This window comes from Condylura cristata, unplaced genomic scaffold (genome assembly GCF_000260355.1).
Source record: "Condylura cristata isolate star-nosed mole 26May11 unplaced genomic scaffold, ConCri1.0 scaffold00010, whole genome shotgun sequence".
NCBI classification, from domain to species: domain Eukaryota; kingdom Metazoa; phylum Chordata; class Mammalia; order Eulipotyphla; family Talpidae; genus Condylura; species Condylura cristata.
This window is the reverse complement of record NW_004567111.1, coordinates 31,854,547-31,873,815: the sequence shown is the minus strand read 5'-3', so window position 1 is coordinate 31,873,815 and position 19,269 is coordinate 31,854,547.

The following is a 19,269-nucleotide window of genomic DNA, read 5'->3' as shown; positions in this document are numbered from 1 at the left end:
TCCAAGTGCACAAACAATCCAGATCAGGTAGGCTTATTTCTCCAGGGGTCAAATGGAAATTTCACTGACAACACCAAAGTTTTGATAGAATAAGCAATTAAACTATTTCTCTTCTCCATGATTAAAAACAGTAAGATGTATTAGTTCACTGAATTCCTTTAGGTGGATTATTCTGAATTCAGTTAATTCATAGATCTCCATTTTTTTTTTCGAGTCATACATAAGCATTTGATTAATTTTTGAGTGGTGGCATGTTTCCTTGATAAACATGATCCTTGCAGAATAACTGATTCTGTCGGACCTCATGCCCATTTTTCACCCCGCTAGTCTCTGCAAACTTGAAGCTACAAGCCCGTCCTGTAGTCTTCACCGCCGGCAAGCAAAGCACATGCAGATGTTTAGAGTGGGCTTTTAGGAGTTGTCAGTTGAATTTTCTTCAGCTGGCAGATCTGGAGTCCTGTATCAGCAGGTGGGCCCACTTAGCATTTTGGAAAGAGGCTAACAGTCTGCTGCCGGGTTGTGGGCTGGGCTACAATTGGAACCTGAGGGTTGTCAGGGGCTTGGGACCTGGAACCTGGGTTGACAAGGCCAGGGTACCAGGGCCGCAGAGTAGCTTGGCCTCTAGATAGCCGGAATTCATGAGGAGCACCAGCCTGCAGAAGCCGCCGGGCAGTGCACATGCGCAATTGGTCCGTGGCCTGGAATTATGGGAAATCGCGGAAATGCTAATTACTCTGGAAGCCGGCGAGGGCAAAGTAGTAGGCTCGCGGAGCGCGGGCTTTGCCTGGTCTCCAGGAGGTAGAAAGACTCCTGGAATTGCAGGAGGCTGGTGGAACTGCTTCAGCTGGTAGATAACTGGATGGGCCGCAGCCCTGAGTTTGTAAAAATCTCCCAGGATTTGGGACCCATGAAAGTTGTTTGGGACTGTGGCAACCTGCAGTCCCTGGGTGAGCTGAAGTTTTGGGTTTTGCTGAAACCTGTGCAAAACTTGATGTGTTGGGAGAAGCTGGCGATTGTGGGACCACCTGGAGCCACCCTCATCGGGTAGCAACCAGGTATGCAGGGGAACTGTATTCATGGGAAGCCCACTGAGATTGCGGATGGACAAAGACGATTTTGGAGTTTCAAAAGTCAGGGAAAAGCTCCTGGAGCTGGCGGGGAGAGGCTGGATGTTGGTGGGGGCCACTCTATTCACAGCTGTTTACTGGGAGCTTGACGCAGCAGAAGCTTTCTGGGGCTGCTGGAGCCAGCAGTATATGGGGGAGCCCGGGGACCGGTTCTTAGGGACTGGCACCTGGGAAGAAAGCCACTTGGGGTCACAGAAATAGTCTGGTGCTGGCCCACTGGCTCTGGGGTCTGTAGTCAGGTCTTGGACTGACTTCACTCTCTTCCCACCACAAGTGCACTCGGACAGCGCTTTCAGGTTTTGGTGGAGGAATTAGGGTGCTGTAGTTTTTCTTTACCTCCTTCCTCACTGTGTCTTATTTCTGTGCTTCACCCAGGAGCTGTCGTGTTACATGGGATCCTTGACTCTTGCCAAGGTATTGTTCTGCGCCGTAGTTTAAATTGATGTTCCTGGTGGAGTGAGAAAAGTTAGAAATTTCTAAGCCATTATTTTGGTCTATTTATATTGAGGTTTCCTTTTTTAATGAAATATTCAATAATATCTAAGTTATATTGGCATACAAATGCGTATACTGTTTGTTTTCTAGTCAATTTTTGCTTTGTCAGGTTGCATGACATATTTTATTCCCAGGTTTTATTATTTTGCTGATTTTTATTCATCAACCTGATAAAAACCTTTACAAACTTAAAAACAAACAGCCAAACAAAAAACAAACTTCCCACCCATCATCTTTTCCTTTATTTCAAAGGAATATTTATCACCACTATATATGAAGAACATTGGAAAAGATGAATATACAGACCAGGGAGGGTTTATGTTTGTAAAACTACTTTCAATGCTACTTTAATGGTGGGTACTGTCATTATGACATTCAATGAAGTCTCTAGACTATACAGCATCAACAGTGAATCCTAATGTAAACTATGGCCTATGTAAACTACCTAGCATGTAACTAATGTAAACTGTGAATACTACATTGTATTGATGTAGGCTCATTGAATGTAACATACACTACTCTGCAGGCCAATAAAAGAAGCGAGGTTATGTCTGTATGGAGGCAAGGTGTATATGGGAACTCTACTTTCTGCTCATTTATGTGTTGAACCTAAAACTGCTCTAAAACTTAAAGGTGATGAAATAAAAATATCAGTAGTAGTCATGACATTTTTTTTAAGATTTCTATTTTATGTGTGTTGAGGGAGAATTTGTTCTGGGAGTGTATGGTCTGGGTGTGCATGTGTGTATTTGGAAGTCAGATGTTTTAATGATGTATGCACACACAAGTGAGTACTCATCTATAATTATGTAATTTTTGTGTATGCATGCTTTTATGTGTATTTTCTTGACTTATTTTTGTGGCAAGGTATGACCAAGGAAGAATCATTTTTCGAAAGGAGTTTAAGATTTCTTGGTTTCTTGACTTTTTCTTATTTAGTGTGATTAAATTCTCCCAATTATTTGTCATCTTTTCCAATCCCAGTTTGTATCGTTTATGTAACCTCAATATTAGAATATTCCAGATATATGTCTGAATATTTTGGTATCATTATTTATATTCTTGCTTTATTTTTTATGAATAATATTCCTCATTATCTGTTAACAAAGAATTAGAAGGCATCTTCATTTTAGAAACAAAATATTTCAAAAGCTAAGAGGAAAGAATTATTTTAGAAAGAACTGGTATATATACTTACCCCTCTTATTCCTTTCTATAGTTATTGCTGAATTTTTCAGTTTTACTTAGTGAGTTCTTTCTTGGTCTAACATCCTATTTTTCACTTCTGATTTTAATTCTTTTGGTGTCTATCTTGTAGTATTTCTCTTTGTGAAGATCTGTGGCTTATAAACATTCTGAAAGTGTTTATGTCTGCTTATCCCCTGCTAAATCTCAAATAACAATTTAATAATTATCAGACAGATTCATCAGTATTTTATTTATGAACTTCATCAAAGGTTATTTGAGGTTAATGTCATTGCAGCCAAAATAATATGACAATATAGTGTTCATATTGAAGGTGTATAGTAGGCGTAGGTCCATATAATCCTATCTGTAATTTCCATTTTAGAGTTTCTCTTAACTTTGTTTTCAAGAAACATTCTCTTTGTTTCTTTTGTTTTTAATTTTCATATATGGGAATAGTTTACAAAATATGTCATATATTTTCTTGGTGCTTTTTAACGGATACAGATTCAATATATGCTCAGTTATGATCTAAAAATAAAAAATTTCAGTTTTTTTAATGTACCTCACATTTGGTAAGTTATAGTCAATATACAGCTCTCTTTTTCACTGAAGTTTAAAATTTATGTATAGTTATGTGAAAAAAGGCTTGCTTTATTATGTTTATGAAGATATTTTGTAATTGAATATACCTTTCATTGAAATTTACATTATCTTCTTATTTATGTCGTCTATCTTCCAGTTCATTCTGTAGCACTGATTTATAGGTCTGATGCAAAATACTCATCTTGGACCTTTCTAATTTCACAAATACTGTGCCTCTCCTTTTTCTACTTTGAGTTAATTTTTCTTTTTTTATGGAATTTATAATTGATACTTTAATAGTAAGGGATCTTTAGGAGATTACCTGTGTTTATGCGAATGTAAAAGTACCTCCTTGACTCTAGCTGCATTTCTTGTTTATGTTGTGGCACTTAAATATATTCTGTGATTATATGTTTACTATATTACTAGTATAAATAAAGGTCAGTTCAACTTTTATAAAGCTGTTATCACTCTAAGGCATGCATCCTCATTTTTAAAATTTTATTAACAAAATATAACTCCCTATGTAAAGGATGGATATGATTTTAATAATACCCACCTCTTTTATGTTTTGCTTTTTATAATATAGTCGTTTTATCATGTTATCATCACTTTAAAAATCTACTTAGGGGCCTCCCTGATGGTGCAAGGGTTAAAGTGCCATACGATAAAACTGCCCACAGACACTGCAGCATAAGTTTGATCCCTGGCCAGGCAGGTGACCTACATAGTGTGGCCTCTCCGGACCAGCCTGCTGCTCCTCTTAGCAGTGTATTTCAGTTGATCTGCCTCCTCTACTCCCCACCCCATCTCTGGTGAATTTTCTCAACTCCTGCACTTCTGATCTCTACCCCCGTTCTTGAGTCAATAAATAAATCAATCTTTTTAAAAAATTAATTTGTTTATGCATACAGAAACTGGGGTACAGACCAGAGGTATAGACCAGAGGTACAGGGTGGTGAAAGGACTCACCAGAGACAGAGTGGGGAGCAAAACAGGCCGACTGACAAAGTACACTGCTGAGGAGAGCAGTGAGCAGATAATGATAGGTTTGCCTTGCTGCGGATCACCTTTCCTGGGAGGGGATAAAACTCATGCTGAAGTGGCTTTAGCTTCTTAATGCTGTGCTTTAACCCACTGTGTCACCAGGGAAGGCCCAAATAAATCAATCTTTAAAAAAAATATCTACTTAGGTTTACAGATGTGAGATAAACTACCTGTTATTAGATTTTAAATTACAGGATTTCAACTTAGTTCTGTTTGAATCAAAAGTTCATCTGACTTTCACTACTTTGTAGCCATGAACTATATAATATAACGGATTGTCAACTTAAAAGTACTTTTTAAGGGCCCTCCCTGGTGGCGCAGTGGGTTGGAGCACAGCACTGAGAATCTAAAGCCGCTTCCGCATGAGTTCGATTCCCGCCTGCCCTGGAGGTGACCACATGGCGTGGCAGACCTCTCCTGACCCCCCCGCTGCTCCCCTCAGCAGTGTACTTCGTCGATCTGCCTGTTCTGTACCCCACTCTGTCTCTGGTGAATCCTCTCACCCTCCGCATCTCTGGCCTGTACCCCAGTTCTGTACGAATAAATCTTTAAAAAAAAAAAAAAGTACTTTTTAAATATTTAAAAAATAGAACATGTAAAATCACTCTAAAATAAATGTATTCCAAATGAAGATTCATTTTCCAATCTTTTAAGGTTTTATTTGAATATTTATAGTGATATCCAGTTTACTTATCTTACTGTGTAACTTAAATATAGAATAAACAATTGAAATGCATTTCTTTTTTGCATGATATTTAGCAAGAGTTATGAATAAAACTAAAGATGAAATGCAATTCCTGTTCTTCAATTTCTAAAATCCAGTGGAAAGTTCTGTGAGTAGTGCAAACTGACTATAGACGCCACAAAATATTTGTTAACCTTAAGTAGCACTATTTGATAGTCTTTTGCCATTATGTAAAAATAGTGATATATATTTCTCTATAAACAATTTCACTCTATTTGTTGGTAAACCAAACAGAATGAAAGACAGTATTTAACTCCACAAATTCGTCATGGCAGGAACTGCTGTGTTCCAGAATTGGAAATGTCTGCTTCCCTCTATATTTTTATGTTTAGAACAGTTTCCTTTGTATCCTTCCCTTATATCCTTATAAGGCATACCCTTTTGCTGTCTAAAATCCAAGCAACTTAGAGTCTAGAATTTCATGAATGAATTCCCAAAAGATATCTATACACAGGGTAACATAGTCAAAATACTGATAAACCAGTTAAGATAGTAATCACAGTAAATTTAATGAATGCTCATAGAGTTTGACTTGAGGTGTCCTACATGCAATATATGAGAGATCATACTGGAGAATATATTTTATGCTTCCAAGTACTGTTCCTTTCTTACCCTTTCCTGAAGGCTACGTTTTTGAAATAATCTGAAAATTAGAGATATTCCTTCTGATAGTCCCCTGACTCTCTGGTGAAAAAAAATCCAAATGTTCTAAGAAATAATTTGAAGGTACTAAAAATTATTTTCACTCTATTTGTGATATAGATTTAGAGAAAAGTGAATAAGCAATACAATACAATGTAAATTCTCTTTATGAATAATAGCTGCTCTAAGTTTTATCATAGGTTCCTTCTATTCTTTTAAATGAAAGGATAGCTAAAAGACTCATCAGAATGTTTTTAAATAAATATACTCATACATACATGAATGCATGCATGCATATATACATACTTATATAAATACATATATATATATATATATATGTCTTTCTTTAAACTAATCGTAGGTCTTATCCCTTGGCATATTGAAACTTTACAGGGCTCTAATAGTTTTCTAGATGCAGTAAGTTCAAAGAAACACTTACCACTAGACAACTAGCAGGTGATTATTTTTAATTGTATAGCAATTGAAAAATACCTTATTAGAATAATGCCGTTTGGAATGGAACAACAATACTTTATATATGAAGAAGTGATAACTAAGCAAATTTATTGGAAGAGAGAAATATGTATGATTTCAAGTCTTAATTCTTTCTCTAAAATTTTTGTTCTTATAGAAAATTTAGAAAGAGTGTTTTCTTGTGTAAATGATGTCAGGTGTTAGATTAAATATGGGGATCTTTACAAATCATGTAGCAGAGAGTAATCAGAGTTCGAAATCAACAATTGAGAGTTTATGTAAGTCAGGGTTCCTAGAGAAATAGAATGTGATTATGACTGAAAGGTTCTGTAATCTACTATCCACAAGCTGAAGAAAAGAAAAAAAAATACAGCGGTATAATTTCTGTCTAAGATTGAAAGTCTGAAAATCATGCCAGTGATATATATACCAGCTCAAGGGTGTAAGACTGTTGTTGAGGTAGAACAGTAAGGTAGGAAGAAAGGAAAGAATACCTCTTGTTTCTGTCCTTTCTTGAATCCAGACTCTCAAAGGATAATGACACCTACATACCTTGGGAAGGCAGTTTACTGAGTTTACTAATTAAAGTAAACTCATTTGAAATCATTCCCACCTTCACCCCTAATTCCTCCAGCCCCAACACACACACAAACATACATACACACACACACACACACACACTGACATACATGCTGACACACAATCTTTCTCTCCAAAAATAATGGCATAAATCAGAGCATCTTATGATATGGTCATTTTGACACGTAGATACCATCATAAAGTTTATCCAGTTGAAAAACATAAAAGTGAATGTTGCCACCACATTTGAAGAACATAGATATGAAGAAACTGATTACTTGAAATTAAGAAACTTCTACCTCTATGGGATGTGAGAGGGGAAACAAGAGAAGAAAGGGGAGAGAGGCCAAACAAATCAAAATTCAAATACCTTGGATTTTTTAAAGATTTCTATAGGTACCTGTAATATCACTTTCTTTAAATGTATGCACAATGAGTATGCAGACAATTACCAATTCTAATTTAGATGATTTATTGAAAATGTTCAGTTTTCAATATATATCTTTATATACTCATTAGCAAGAGCCAAAAACATTATGGTGCAACCTTTATTTTGACTCATGTAGTTTACCATGGTATACCAACTATCAAGCAACCATAAAAAATGCAGTGGATAGGAAACCATTGAAGTAGCAAAAGAATGCATTTGTCTATATAGTCTCCTTGCTGCAAATAAACTTCTGGCATCCTTTTTTTATGCTCTTTTATTCCACTCAGCAGTTCTAGGTCACCCTGGGTCTTGATCTTGTCTGATTACTAAGCAGATACAGTGTTCAGCACTTGCTGTCAGATGTTGTCGCTATTTTCTCAGTGGGTGCATCCTGTGACCCTGACAAAGATGCATCATGCCACTGATCCCTTTGATTGCTGTGCTGATTTCTATGATTGTTGCCATCTGCTATACATATAAACAACATCAACAACAACAAAAAAGAAAACTAGAAGAAAAACACACTACTAATGAATTCACTACAAACGGAAGTAGCTCAAATTATATATCTTATTTATTGCAACACAGACTGGAGATGAACATAACATTCTAAACATTTAAGAGTTTATAAAAGTTGAGGTACACATAAATATGTTAAATTTTAACATAAGACAACATGCAACATTATTGTAATTAGGCTTCATAGCATAAGAAACAGATGGATATCTTTAACTTTATATAAATCACAAAAGCAACACACATACAATTGAAATTCTAAAGAATAACATCTCTAGGTAAAATTGTAATATAGTACTATCTGAATACTATCTGAGTTCCATGCCATATTGAATTAGGGAAATGATTTTACAATTTATACATTTTCATATAAATTGTCTCATCTTAAACTCAAACACTGAGAGAGCATTATTATGCTACATGTAGAAAAAGAATCCATGATTTTTATAATCATATTCTAAATAACCTCCATGTCATGAGTATAAAATGTCAAAGCTAGTATATTCTGTTTTGTACTTGCAAACCAATGAATTTTCCATTATAAGACAGTGATATACATAACTATGCATTTTATTTATTTTTATCCAGTTGGGTTTAAGTTTTTTTCCAGCTCTTCATTGTTTTGAAAGTAAAAATATACAGCAGGATTTTCTAATTCAACTGCAAATATTATGTGATGATATAAAGCTAGAATGAAAAAAAAAACACACACAACAGGATTTGTTTCAAGGTGAAGGGGTTAGCAAGGTATGTTTTTCCAAAGCTCAGGGAGTTTCTGTGAAAATCTTACAAGATGACTATTGTGAATACTCATATATAATTCATTTAGATTTAGAAAAACATTAAAATTTGTCACATTTGCTTTCTCTCTCTCTGTCTCTACACACATAAAATTATTTGTAGACAATGTGGCTGTTCATCCCAAACCATGTAATTTTTCTAAAAAGAAAAATATTCTCTAACATAAACCTAATATAATATAATCAGAAAATGAAATGTTAGTTTAAAATTGATAGATAATAAAAATTAATGTAGTGTTAATGTACAAATGTCCTCAATTGTTCCCTTAGTGATTTCTTGCAAAGATTGAGATATCTGTGCTTGTAGTTGTTTTGCTGCTTTTTCCTACTCTACTTATGTTGTAGAGAGGAAGCTATTAGCTTTCTCAGATTTCCAGTTTTGTCTAGTGCTAGGGTAGTAATATTTATCTCATCACTGATTTCCCCCCTATTTTCTTCTCTTGAGTTGCTATTATCTTTCAATATTTTATGTCTTATTACATCTCTAGGGGTTCTTTCTTCTGTTATCTACTTTGCTAGAGGTCAGTTTTCTGAACTTATTAATGATAGTTATATTTGATAGTAATTAAGCATTTTAAGTAAATGCTTACATTGTTTTAGTACTAAAACTACAAAATATTGTAAATTGCTTCTTTTTTTCCCAAGTTTTTAGTATATTTAAAAAAAATAATAATGGTTGTCACCCATTTCTATGGGAAGTATAACTAAGATATATGCATTTTTTTTTTAAAGATTCACTTATTCATTTATACAGAGTTGGGGTACAAGCGAGAAATGCAGGGCTGTGAGAGGCTTCACGAGACAGAGTGGGGAGTAGAACAGGCAGATTGATGAAGTACACTGCTGAGGGGAGCAGTGGGTGCGTCAGGAGAGGTCTGCCTCGCCATGTGGTCACCTGAGGGGGGTGGGGGGGTGGAACTCGCACTCAGGTGGTTGCAGCCATCTTGCAGTGCTACATTCTAACTTGTTGTGCCACCAGGGTGCATGTACTTTTAAAGTGAATAAGAAATACACGTGAGGTTTGTAATAAGAAATAAAACAATAAAGATACAGTGCCTTTAAAATCTTCTTGCTTATCTATTAGTTGTTCTTATAAAATAATTGATTTACTTTATTTTCGCTACTCAGAATTTTTGATTGTAAAAAGTATATTTGCAGTCACCTTTTACAATATTTAGATGTTCAATACAGAAAAAGTACTGTTAAAAAAATAGAAAAATTGCTTTCTGCTCCTACATCAGATGGTGTAATATTTCACAAATTCTGATAAGGTCAGGTCAGTAGAAATTCCAGATAAATCCAAAAGTTGCTTGATGACACAATTCTATATCCGAAGTCAAGACAACTTACAAAATTTTAGGAGAGAAAAAAAGGGATGAACTGCTGTTATAAGGTACTCAAAACCTATTATTCCTTATTTCATATCACAGTACATTGGCTATCTCTTCTGTCACCTACCTCCAGGCAAAATTGCACCTAATCTATCAGAGAGATGAGTCTCTTCAATTCTTAAAATCCTTCTGGGAAGTAGATATCACAAGTTCCCTTAATGTCAAAAGAACTTTTAATCAGGAAGTTCCTCTCTGCACCTAATCCTTCTCACTATATGTTTGGTCCATTTTCTTTTTTTATAAATGAGATAGGAATATCTACTATTTATGAAATGAATACTTGGACAATATCTTTTATCCACTTGGGCTTTCTATGATAAAATTAATCTGTAGTAAACTTAAGAAAAGAGATGAATGGCATGGAGGTAGTTCAGAAAATTGTTGTAATCACAGAAAACAGCAAAGGACACAGTTAGAGGAAAATTAACCAGAAAAGCCTTAGAAAATTGGCTTCTTTTTATAGATAGAGTAAGAAGGGAAGTGACAATGTGACAAGGGATAAAAAGGTGAGGACTAATAGAAGTCTTGAGTCAGATTATATAACTTAGATTTAATATGAAATATGAGATAGGTAAAGAGGTGGAATTTTTTAGATGATTTAAAAGTTATTCTAGAAAAGAAAATTTAAGAAAGGCAAGGCATACATGTGCATTTTTGTGTCAGTTATGGGTATACATACTGTTTTTGCTATTGTAAAAATTATGTGTGTTTTATGTATTTTTTTATTGTCTACATGTGTAAAGGTAATGCTCTGTAAATACCTGATTACATGTTGTTTAATAGATCTGACATTGCTTCTAATTTCTGTTATTTAATTAGGGGTTTTCTGAATGATCATATGTATCAATTGCACATTAATTAAATTTGTTCCCTCAGTATAAACTTTTTAAGAATTTGGATTTTCTGAATTCATTGTGGTTTAGTTTATGTTAACTGTAATGTTATAGATATCAGTGTTACTGTTAAGTCATAATTCTACTTTTCAATGTTTCTTAAAAGCCACTTTATCAATGTGGTGAATTTTTTTCTTGCTGACATAAAAAATATCAAGTAATCTCTTACAGTTCTTTCAGACATCATGCTGTCTCAAATACTAATTTAATTATGCATTGTCAAATTATAAATAGCCTCTAATTACAAACCTCTCCTTCAGTCTCCTTCCATATAATGAGTAATCAATAATTCTAATGATAATATTCAGGGATGAAATAGATGAAAGGAGACACTCAAGTAGCATAATGGATCAGTGTAAATGAAATAATAAATCATAATAGAAAAAAAGGTGCTTTTAAAAACCACATCCCAATAGAAACTTCCTCAGCAATATAATGCAAATTATTCTGTGAGATTACTTTTATGATGATAAATTGGGAAATTCTCCTTTGTAATGAAAGATATGTTACATATTAAATGTTTATATTTTATGATATTGATATATTTTAATGTAATGTTAGAAGCATGTATACCTCATATGTATTATTTATATTTAAATAATAGTTATTTAAATTATTTAATGATTAGAATATTTTTAATCATCATATTGTTTAATGATTATTTGTATGTTAAGTAATTTTAAGTTCAAAATATTTTTTAGAATACAGTGTTGATCTTAATCACCCATTCTATTATTAATAGTTCTATGTAAAGTTAACATGTAGCATACCCAATATGATACTAACCTCTGGGAATATAAAATTGAAGGAAGTTACAACGTTTTTCTTTAATGACCTGATTGTTTCTGGAAATGTAGGCAGGTAGGAAATCCTTGAACATTGAAACTATGTTGAATCATTTTGGATTTTAAAAGCCTTTAGTTACAACAAAATCACTAAATATGTGGTAAATATACTTCCTTCCTTTAAATACTACTAAGTAGAAATTTAAAGGTTTACTTAGTAAGAGAAAACTTCCTTAGTATAAAAATATATACTTATATATATGTATGTATAATAAAAATATAATTCAAGTTTCTGTAATCAAAAATAATTTGTTATAAGCATATCCATAGACATATTGATTCTTATATCCTTATATCATTACCAGGATCCTGTGGGAAGAATGGAGATAATATTAAGTGTTTTTTTTTTTTCTGTCTGGAAGTACAAAATAAAAATTGTCTATCTAATGATTATCAAATTTACAAGATTACATAATAAGTGAATAAAATGATGAGGAGAAATTATCCTTATTTTAAATATGCTCAAAATTTGAGTGATAAAACTCAATAATGCATTAAGAAATACTAGTATATAGCAATGCTGCAGAATTGCTTAATCTGTCTTATCATGTCTACCTAAGAATCTATAGAAATGATGTTGTTTTGACTTATAGAAGATGAATATAGTTAACTGATGTTAAAAAAGAGCAATATATTGTGAAGAAGAAATAAAACCAAAAAGAAAGGACAGAGAAATGAAAAGGAGAGGATACAAGAAAGAAGTAAGGAAACAAATCATTATAAAACTTGAAGATTTTAAAATATTTGATTTTGAGACAAGAATTAGTTTCCACAATATGCCACAAATACTATCCCAAATGTCCATGTTTTATAATGGGAGTTATAAATATTAATGACTCATCCTAAATATTGTGATGAAAGAATCTCAAAATCATAAATGAAAATTTTCTGTATTTTTGGCCAACTGATGACTTCTATAAAAGCTTAAGTTGATATGCTTAAAGAGCTAGTGATCACACCTCAAAATTTCCTGCCAAATCATTGTGAAAATGTTAACAAGTGTTTGAATTTCCTACTCTGTGCAAGTCAATGCCACATAGAGCACGGTTAGTTTAATAATGACTTGTGCATTTATACAGTAATTTATATTTGGCTGCTCTAATATTGTATATTATAGAAACAGTAAACCAAACTATTTTTTTCTGAAAATCCTTTTCAAGTATTCTACTTACAATAAAAATTCTAATCTAAAGAATGCCTAAACATTTTAAATGTTAGTGAATCTTGTAACAGTAATCTAGTTGTGAAGGTAGGTAGCTAGCTAAATCAAAATAGGGTACCACTAATAAGATTGTATTACAAAGAAATGCCATATTTTGAAATTGAGATTTTTCAACCCAAAATTTTCCTAAATTTACATGTACTATCTGTGATTAATTTATTCTTATATAAAATCCAGGCAGTGAAACTCTTGATTTTACTGAGGAAATGTGTGAACCTAATTAAGGATTACAGAACCATACAGAACTAAATTTAAATCCTAGATAAAATAGTTAACTCTTTGCCTTGTCTTAGAAATGTCTTAATTTTCTACAATTTAAAATATCCTTGTACATTATGTAGTTCTACAAGTAACATACTTAAAAATATAGTAACTATATACCTCAATACTATCACACGTCATTTTTTTTTTTTTGGCTCAAAACAAACATGGATATGGGTAAAAATAGGATTCTTGGTTTATTTTCACACTTGCCTCTATCTTGAGCTCAATGTACATCTATTACTAAAGATTGGAAATGCCAATATTTTATATGTAACAAATGCACTGCTCATATAATTCAGCTATTCAGTTGATAGCATCTTATTAATTTCATGATAGAAATCTTAATGATAGAAACATAATGAGAGAAATGTTAAATTATTTAGATATTTGTTTTTGAATTGAAAACTCAAGAGAAGGTACTAATTCCTGATCAATATTCCTTAGTGTCATTCAGGAACATAGGATGACTAAAATTTCATCATATGTAGAAATATGTGCCTTCCATGACTAATGTTGATTTAATTATAAACACCCTCAAAAAATAAAGGAAGGTATTCAGAAATGCTGAATGGGTATTTTTGGGGAAAGCATAGATGAAATGCACATTATCTTCCTTATATGCTGTTGTAAAGGATTCAGTTACATGGGTACATAAAGGTGCAGATAGTGTTAGTTGTACTTTCCCCCCTCCAATATCCCTGCTCTGTATAATTACTCTTGCTAGAAGTACTGCTTGCTTGATCCTACAGTGGGGTGAGAAGGGAAGTGTTTTTGATATATACATAGAATTGTCTTAGCCCTCACCAGTGTGAAGACCTGGCTTGTGTTGTGGATTATGACTATCTTGGTGGCAGGAGTGCTATTGTAACTGCTTAATTTTTTCTGATCTAATATTAATAAGGTGGGTTTCTTTTTTTATTATTTTTAAAGTCCTGACTGCTTTAAAAAAAAAAAAAAGTGAGTTGTGGAGGTCATTTTCTGTGACAGGATCTCTGCACATCCATTATCAGTAGACACTGAAAAGATTACAACTGTCATATCTCGAAGTGTACATTGACAGAAAACTCCTACTTTGGTCTCTAATTTTGTTTTGAGAAAGTATTTAATATTATACTGTGTCCATCATGTTAGTATAGAAGATCTAAATATGGTAGATAATTTGAAAGCACTCAGTGTCAATGTTATGTCACCTACCAATTACTGCATATTGAAGGAAATATGAATGACATATATTCTTCTTAAAGATATTCAATGCAGAAGTACTTTTTGATCATAACTTTTTATCCTGCATGCATGTTTTTTCTTATAGTTAATAAGATAGCAGACAATAATTATGACTTGTGAAAATACTATAAAATTATATCCCAATGTCTCACCAAGTAAACATCACATATGGCTGGTTAACATTTTTTCATAATAAAAATTAATAAACATTGCTTACTGTGACTTTCTTATAAGTTTAATTATTTTCAGTTCACATTATGATTATCTATTAGAATAACAGAAAATTTGCATTCATCTTTTGCCTAGTAAATAATTAATATGTAATGTTGTAATTGTAATTGAAATACTTATTTTACCTTTTTTGGTCAACAACTATATTCTGTAATGAAAAGAATAATAAATTCACTTAAATATAGTATCAAGTAAGAAACTATGCAAGAGTTTCAAAATTAACTTTGTCTAATATGTCCTGATTGTATGTTTTTTTTATGCTTAGCATGATACTCTCCAGCTCCATCCATGTTGCTGCAAATGGCAGGAGTTTATTTTATTTTATAGCTGGGCAGTATTCCACAGTGTATATCTACCAAGCTTTCCCAATCAACTCATCTGTCTTTTAGCTCTTAGATTGTTGTCACATATTGGAGTTTCACATCTTTGCACTATTATAATAGTGCAGCACTTAAAATAGGAGTGTATGTATCCCTTCAAATTTGTGTTTTCGCATTCCTCCAGATGTCATAAGGTAGAATTGCTCTGGCACAGGCGGGGATCAAACTCATGCTGAAGTGGCTTTAGCTTCTTAGTGCTGTGCTTTTATCAGCTGTGCCACCAGGGAGGGCCTGCCCTCCTTATCTATTTTTAATGAAGTAAAATTTTGCTCATTCTCTCTGTCTCTTAGACTTTGCAACTTTCAATTATTTTAAATGACTTAGCTCACTTCAATTATATGTATCTTAAATTGAATAGTTTTATGATAGTGGGCATCAAATTTTTCTTATGGACTGGTCTTCCAATTCACTTGGAACTTTCTCATGCTTAATCAGTCTTCCTTTACATCCAAATTGTAAAATTTAATATCATATTTTTTTATTTTATTCTAGTATTTGGCTTTTTTCTTTTTTAATCCTTTCTGTAGAAACCATCAGGCTGTTCTTGTTTATCATCCACTTTGATACTAAGTTCTTCAGCATACTAATCACAGTTTAAAGTTTCTGTGTGATCAGTAACCTTTGAGTCATTTCTGAATTTGATTATTTTAATGCATTTCTTAATAATGATCTGAGAATTGTTTTCTACTTTTCATTTACACACACACACACACACACACACATTATATTATATAAATAATACTGAAATGCCGATATTAGTTAACAAGGAGAATAAGACTCTATAGCAAGAATATGTCTGGTAAACTCAGGAGCATCAAGAACACCAGTATGCTTGCAGTTGTGTGAGTGGGAGAAAGACAAGTAATATATGTCACAGATTTCATGAAAGCCAGGTCATTTGGTATTCTGGTGATCATTTTCAGGTCTTGATGTAGTTACTATATTTATAATTCTGTCATTTGCTTGATTTTCATTTTTCTTTCTGCTTATTGAGGTATAATTGTTAGTCAAAAAAACCTTCACATACTTAATGTTCATAATTTAATGTGTTTAAGCAAATATACCAACTACTACAATCAAGACAATATATAGATCATCACTTCCAAAAGATTTTTTATAGCTCTGGTATTTGTGACAAGAATCTATACTATGAAACTTAACCCTATCAACACATTTTTAAGTGCACTAAACCAGATTATTTTATTTTGTATTTACTTTTTTATTATAATTATAATTGTTTTATATATATATATTTTTTTACTTCATTCTTCATTTTGTACATTTTTTCAACTCAGTTGTAATCCCCATGGACTTCCATTACCACTTCACCCATGTGCCATCACCATAGGCCCACATGCTCTTCCCACCCCCATTTTAATCCTGATCCTGTTCCCCTCTTCTCTCCTGTAGTTCTCTGGTCTATAGTAGTTAGTTGATGCTGGTTTTCATTTTACTATAATTACTATATACATATTTTTTTTCCTGATCCCATACCAGATTCTTAACTATTGATGTCATTATGTAGATATAGCAGATATCAAAACTATATTTAGTATAGCTATATTAGATATTTTAATTGTTCATATAAAATTATATTTTTATTATATTTGTACATATAATATGTGATGTTTCCATTATTCTTTGACATTTGTGTCATTGTTTTTAATAAGTCTTATTTACCTTTATAAGTGTAGTTATCTTGTCAAAGACTTATATTTGCCGAAATTCAGTAAATATTTTTATATTTTATTCACTTCAGCTCTAAATATAAACCTGCTCATATAACTTATTCTCTCTCTCTTTTTTTTTTTTTGAGTTTAGTACATATATGTAGTCTTTTAGTCAACTAATGTATGTGGGAATTTCCCAGCACCCTTTGTATCTATTTTGCTATGTCTCTATATTAAGTGTTTGTTTTGCTTGTCCTGACTGGGCTGCATCTTCAAGTTTTTTGAACCTCTGGTCTTGTTATCATTTCCTATCGAACTCAACATTGTTACTGAAAATACTTCAGGTTATAGAGTTTCTGAGCTCTGCTTCAGATCAAGTGAGTCCCCTCAGGCAGCAAAGCCTTCATTCTCATAGCTTATCTGGCTCTCTGCACTGTCTTCTGAGTATGTTAGAGTTTTCTGAGTTAATAGTGATAGGAGATAGAAACAGCCCCATACAAAATAATCTACTTCCCCCATTGTTTTTTCTCTAAGACTCAGTTACATCTTATGAATAATTTTTCTCAGTTTTCAGGACTGGTTGGTAGATTAACTGAACTTAAACATGGTATTTTTTAAAATATCTATTTGTAATTAATATTAGATGAAATTAGTTGCCAAACTCATTCTGTACTATAATGGAATTCACCCCCTGCTGATCACTTTTTAAATGAAAGGTTACATAATTTTAGAAGCAAGTAAGCAGTAACAGACAACCATGAGGGGAGTACAAATACCTGCTCAATTATACATTCTTAGAATTCACTGCAGTTTCTGTGAAGTAGGTCTTTTCTCCAGAATCACTTGGTTTGAGGTCAAGTGTTTTATTTTTTTTTAAAGGAAAGGTTTATTCTAGAAACCTAGAAAATATGAAAGCATAATATATACAGAGATGATAACTGACATAAGATAGCTATTTACTCAAAAATCTTTAGAGAAAACCATATGTATTTTTTATTATAATTATTTAATTTTTATTAATACTAGTTTATAGCATAGATTTCAGATTTCCATCACTGTAAATCAATCTGTATATATATATATATATATATATATATATATATATATAACAATATGTTCACTGCTAAAAGTCTAGTTCTATCTTGGACATTTGACCCCTTTTATACAGTTAACCTGTTTTTTCTCCTTTTCCTGCGGTAAGAGTAAATTGATTGTGTAGTCTAAAAGTTTTTTGTAGAACACTCCTTCGCTGTTAGTGGGTATATGTACTGTTCTGTTCCTGTGGAAAACAGTATAGAGTTTTCTCAAATTATTAGCAATAATTCTACCACACAATTTAGCAATTCATAGGTATTTTACTAAAAATTACAAAAGCACTAACGCAAAGTTTCATAAACACTTCAATGCTCTTTACCACACTATTTATAATGATTAGATATATAAGCAAGTTAAGTATCAAAATACAGATGAGTGGACCAGGAAGATGTGATATAGGTACATAGATGGATCTGGAGAGAATTATGCTATGAAAAAGGTTAGAAGGAGAAAGACTACGTCACTTACATGCAAAATATAGAGAAACTAAATAAAGGATCAGTTAAAACCAAACAACAATCTATAGATATCTGACTACAGACTTAGGCTATCAGAGGGAGAGAAGTAGGCAGGGGAAAACAAAGTGGGGAAATAGCACAATGGAAATACATTGTGAGTGTTTGGTGGTAGATGTAGTTTAGTAACAACACCGGAAGAGGGAAATCACATACCACTAAAATGCAAACAATGATGTAAATAAATGTTACCTCAATTTAAAAAAAAAAAAAAGCACTTTTTCTCAGTTCACTCTTTTTTTTTTTTTGCTTGTTTCTTTCTGTATCACATGAATTAAATGATACGGTCTTTTCCTCTGTCCTATGTATCCAAGCATAAACTTTTCAAGGTTCATCCATACTATTGCAAATGGCAGGATATGTAGCTTAGTAACATTTTATTTTATGCTTTTGCTTAACATATATGTAGCTTAGTAGTGTATGTAGCTTAACATATATGTAGCTTAGTAGTATTTTATTGTGTATATACACTGCATCTTTATCCAGTTGCCGATAGTCACTGAGGTTCTTTCCATCTCTTGACCATGATAAGTAATATTTCAGTGAATATGGAAGTACATTTATCTCTTTGAATGTATATATGTGAATAATCATATTGGTAGAATAAATCTTCTTTTTAGCCATGGTCATAATGACCTGAAATTCTATTGAAAAACCTCTCTCAATAATCTTATTTTTTACTTAACATAACAAGTATTTGATTGCAAACATCAATATGTTTTATTAAATGAATATGTGCTTCTTTATTTGGCCATTGTACCCAAAATTGTAGGTTGCAAACATTTATGCAAATTTTCATATACACCACATTCATACTTATCATTTTTCTTTCTGCTTATTGAGGTATAATTGTTAGTCAAAAAAACCTTCACATACTTAATGTTCATAATTTAATGTGTTTAAGCAAATATACC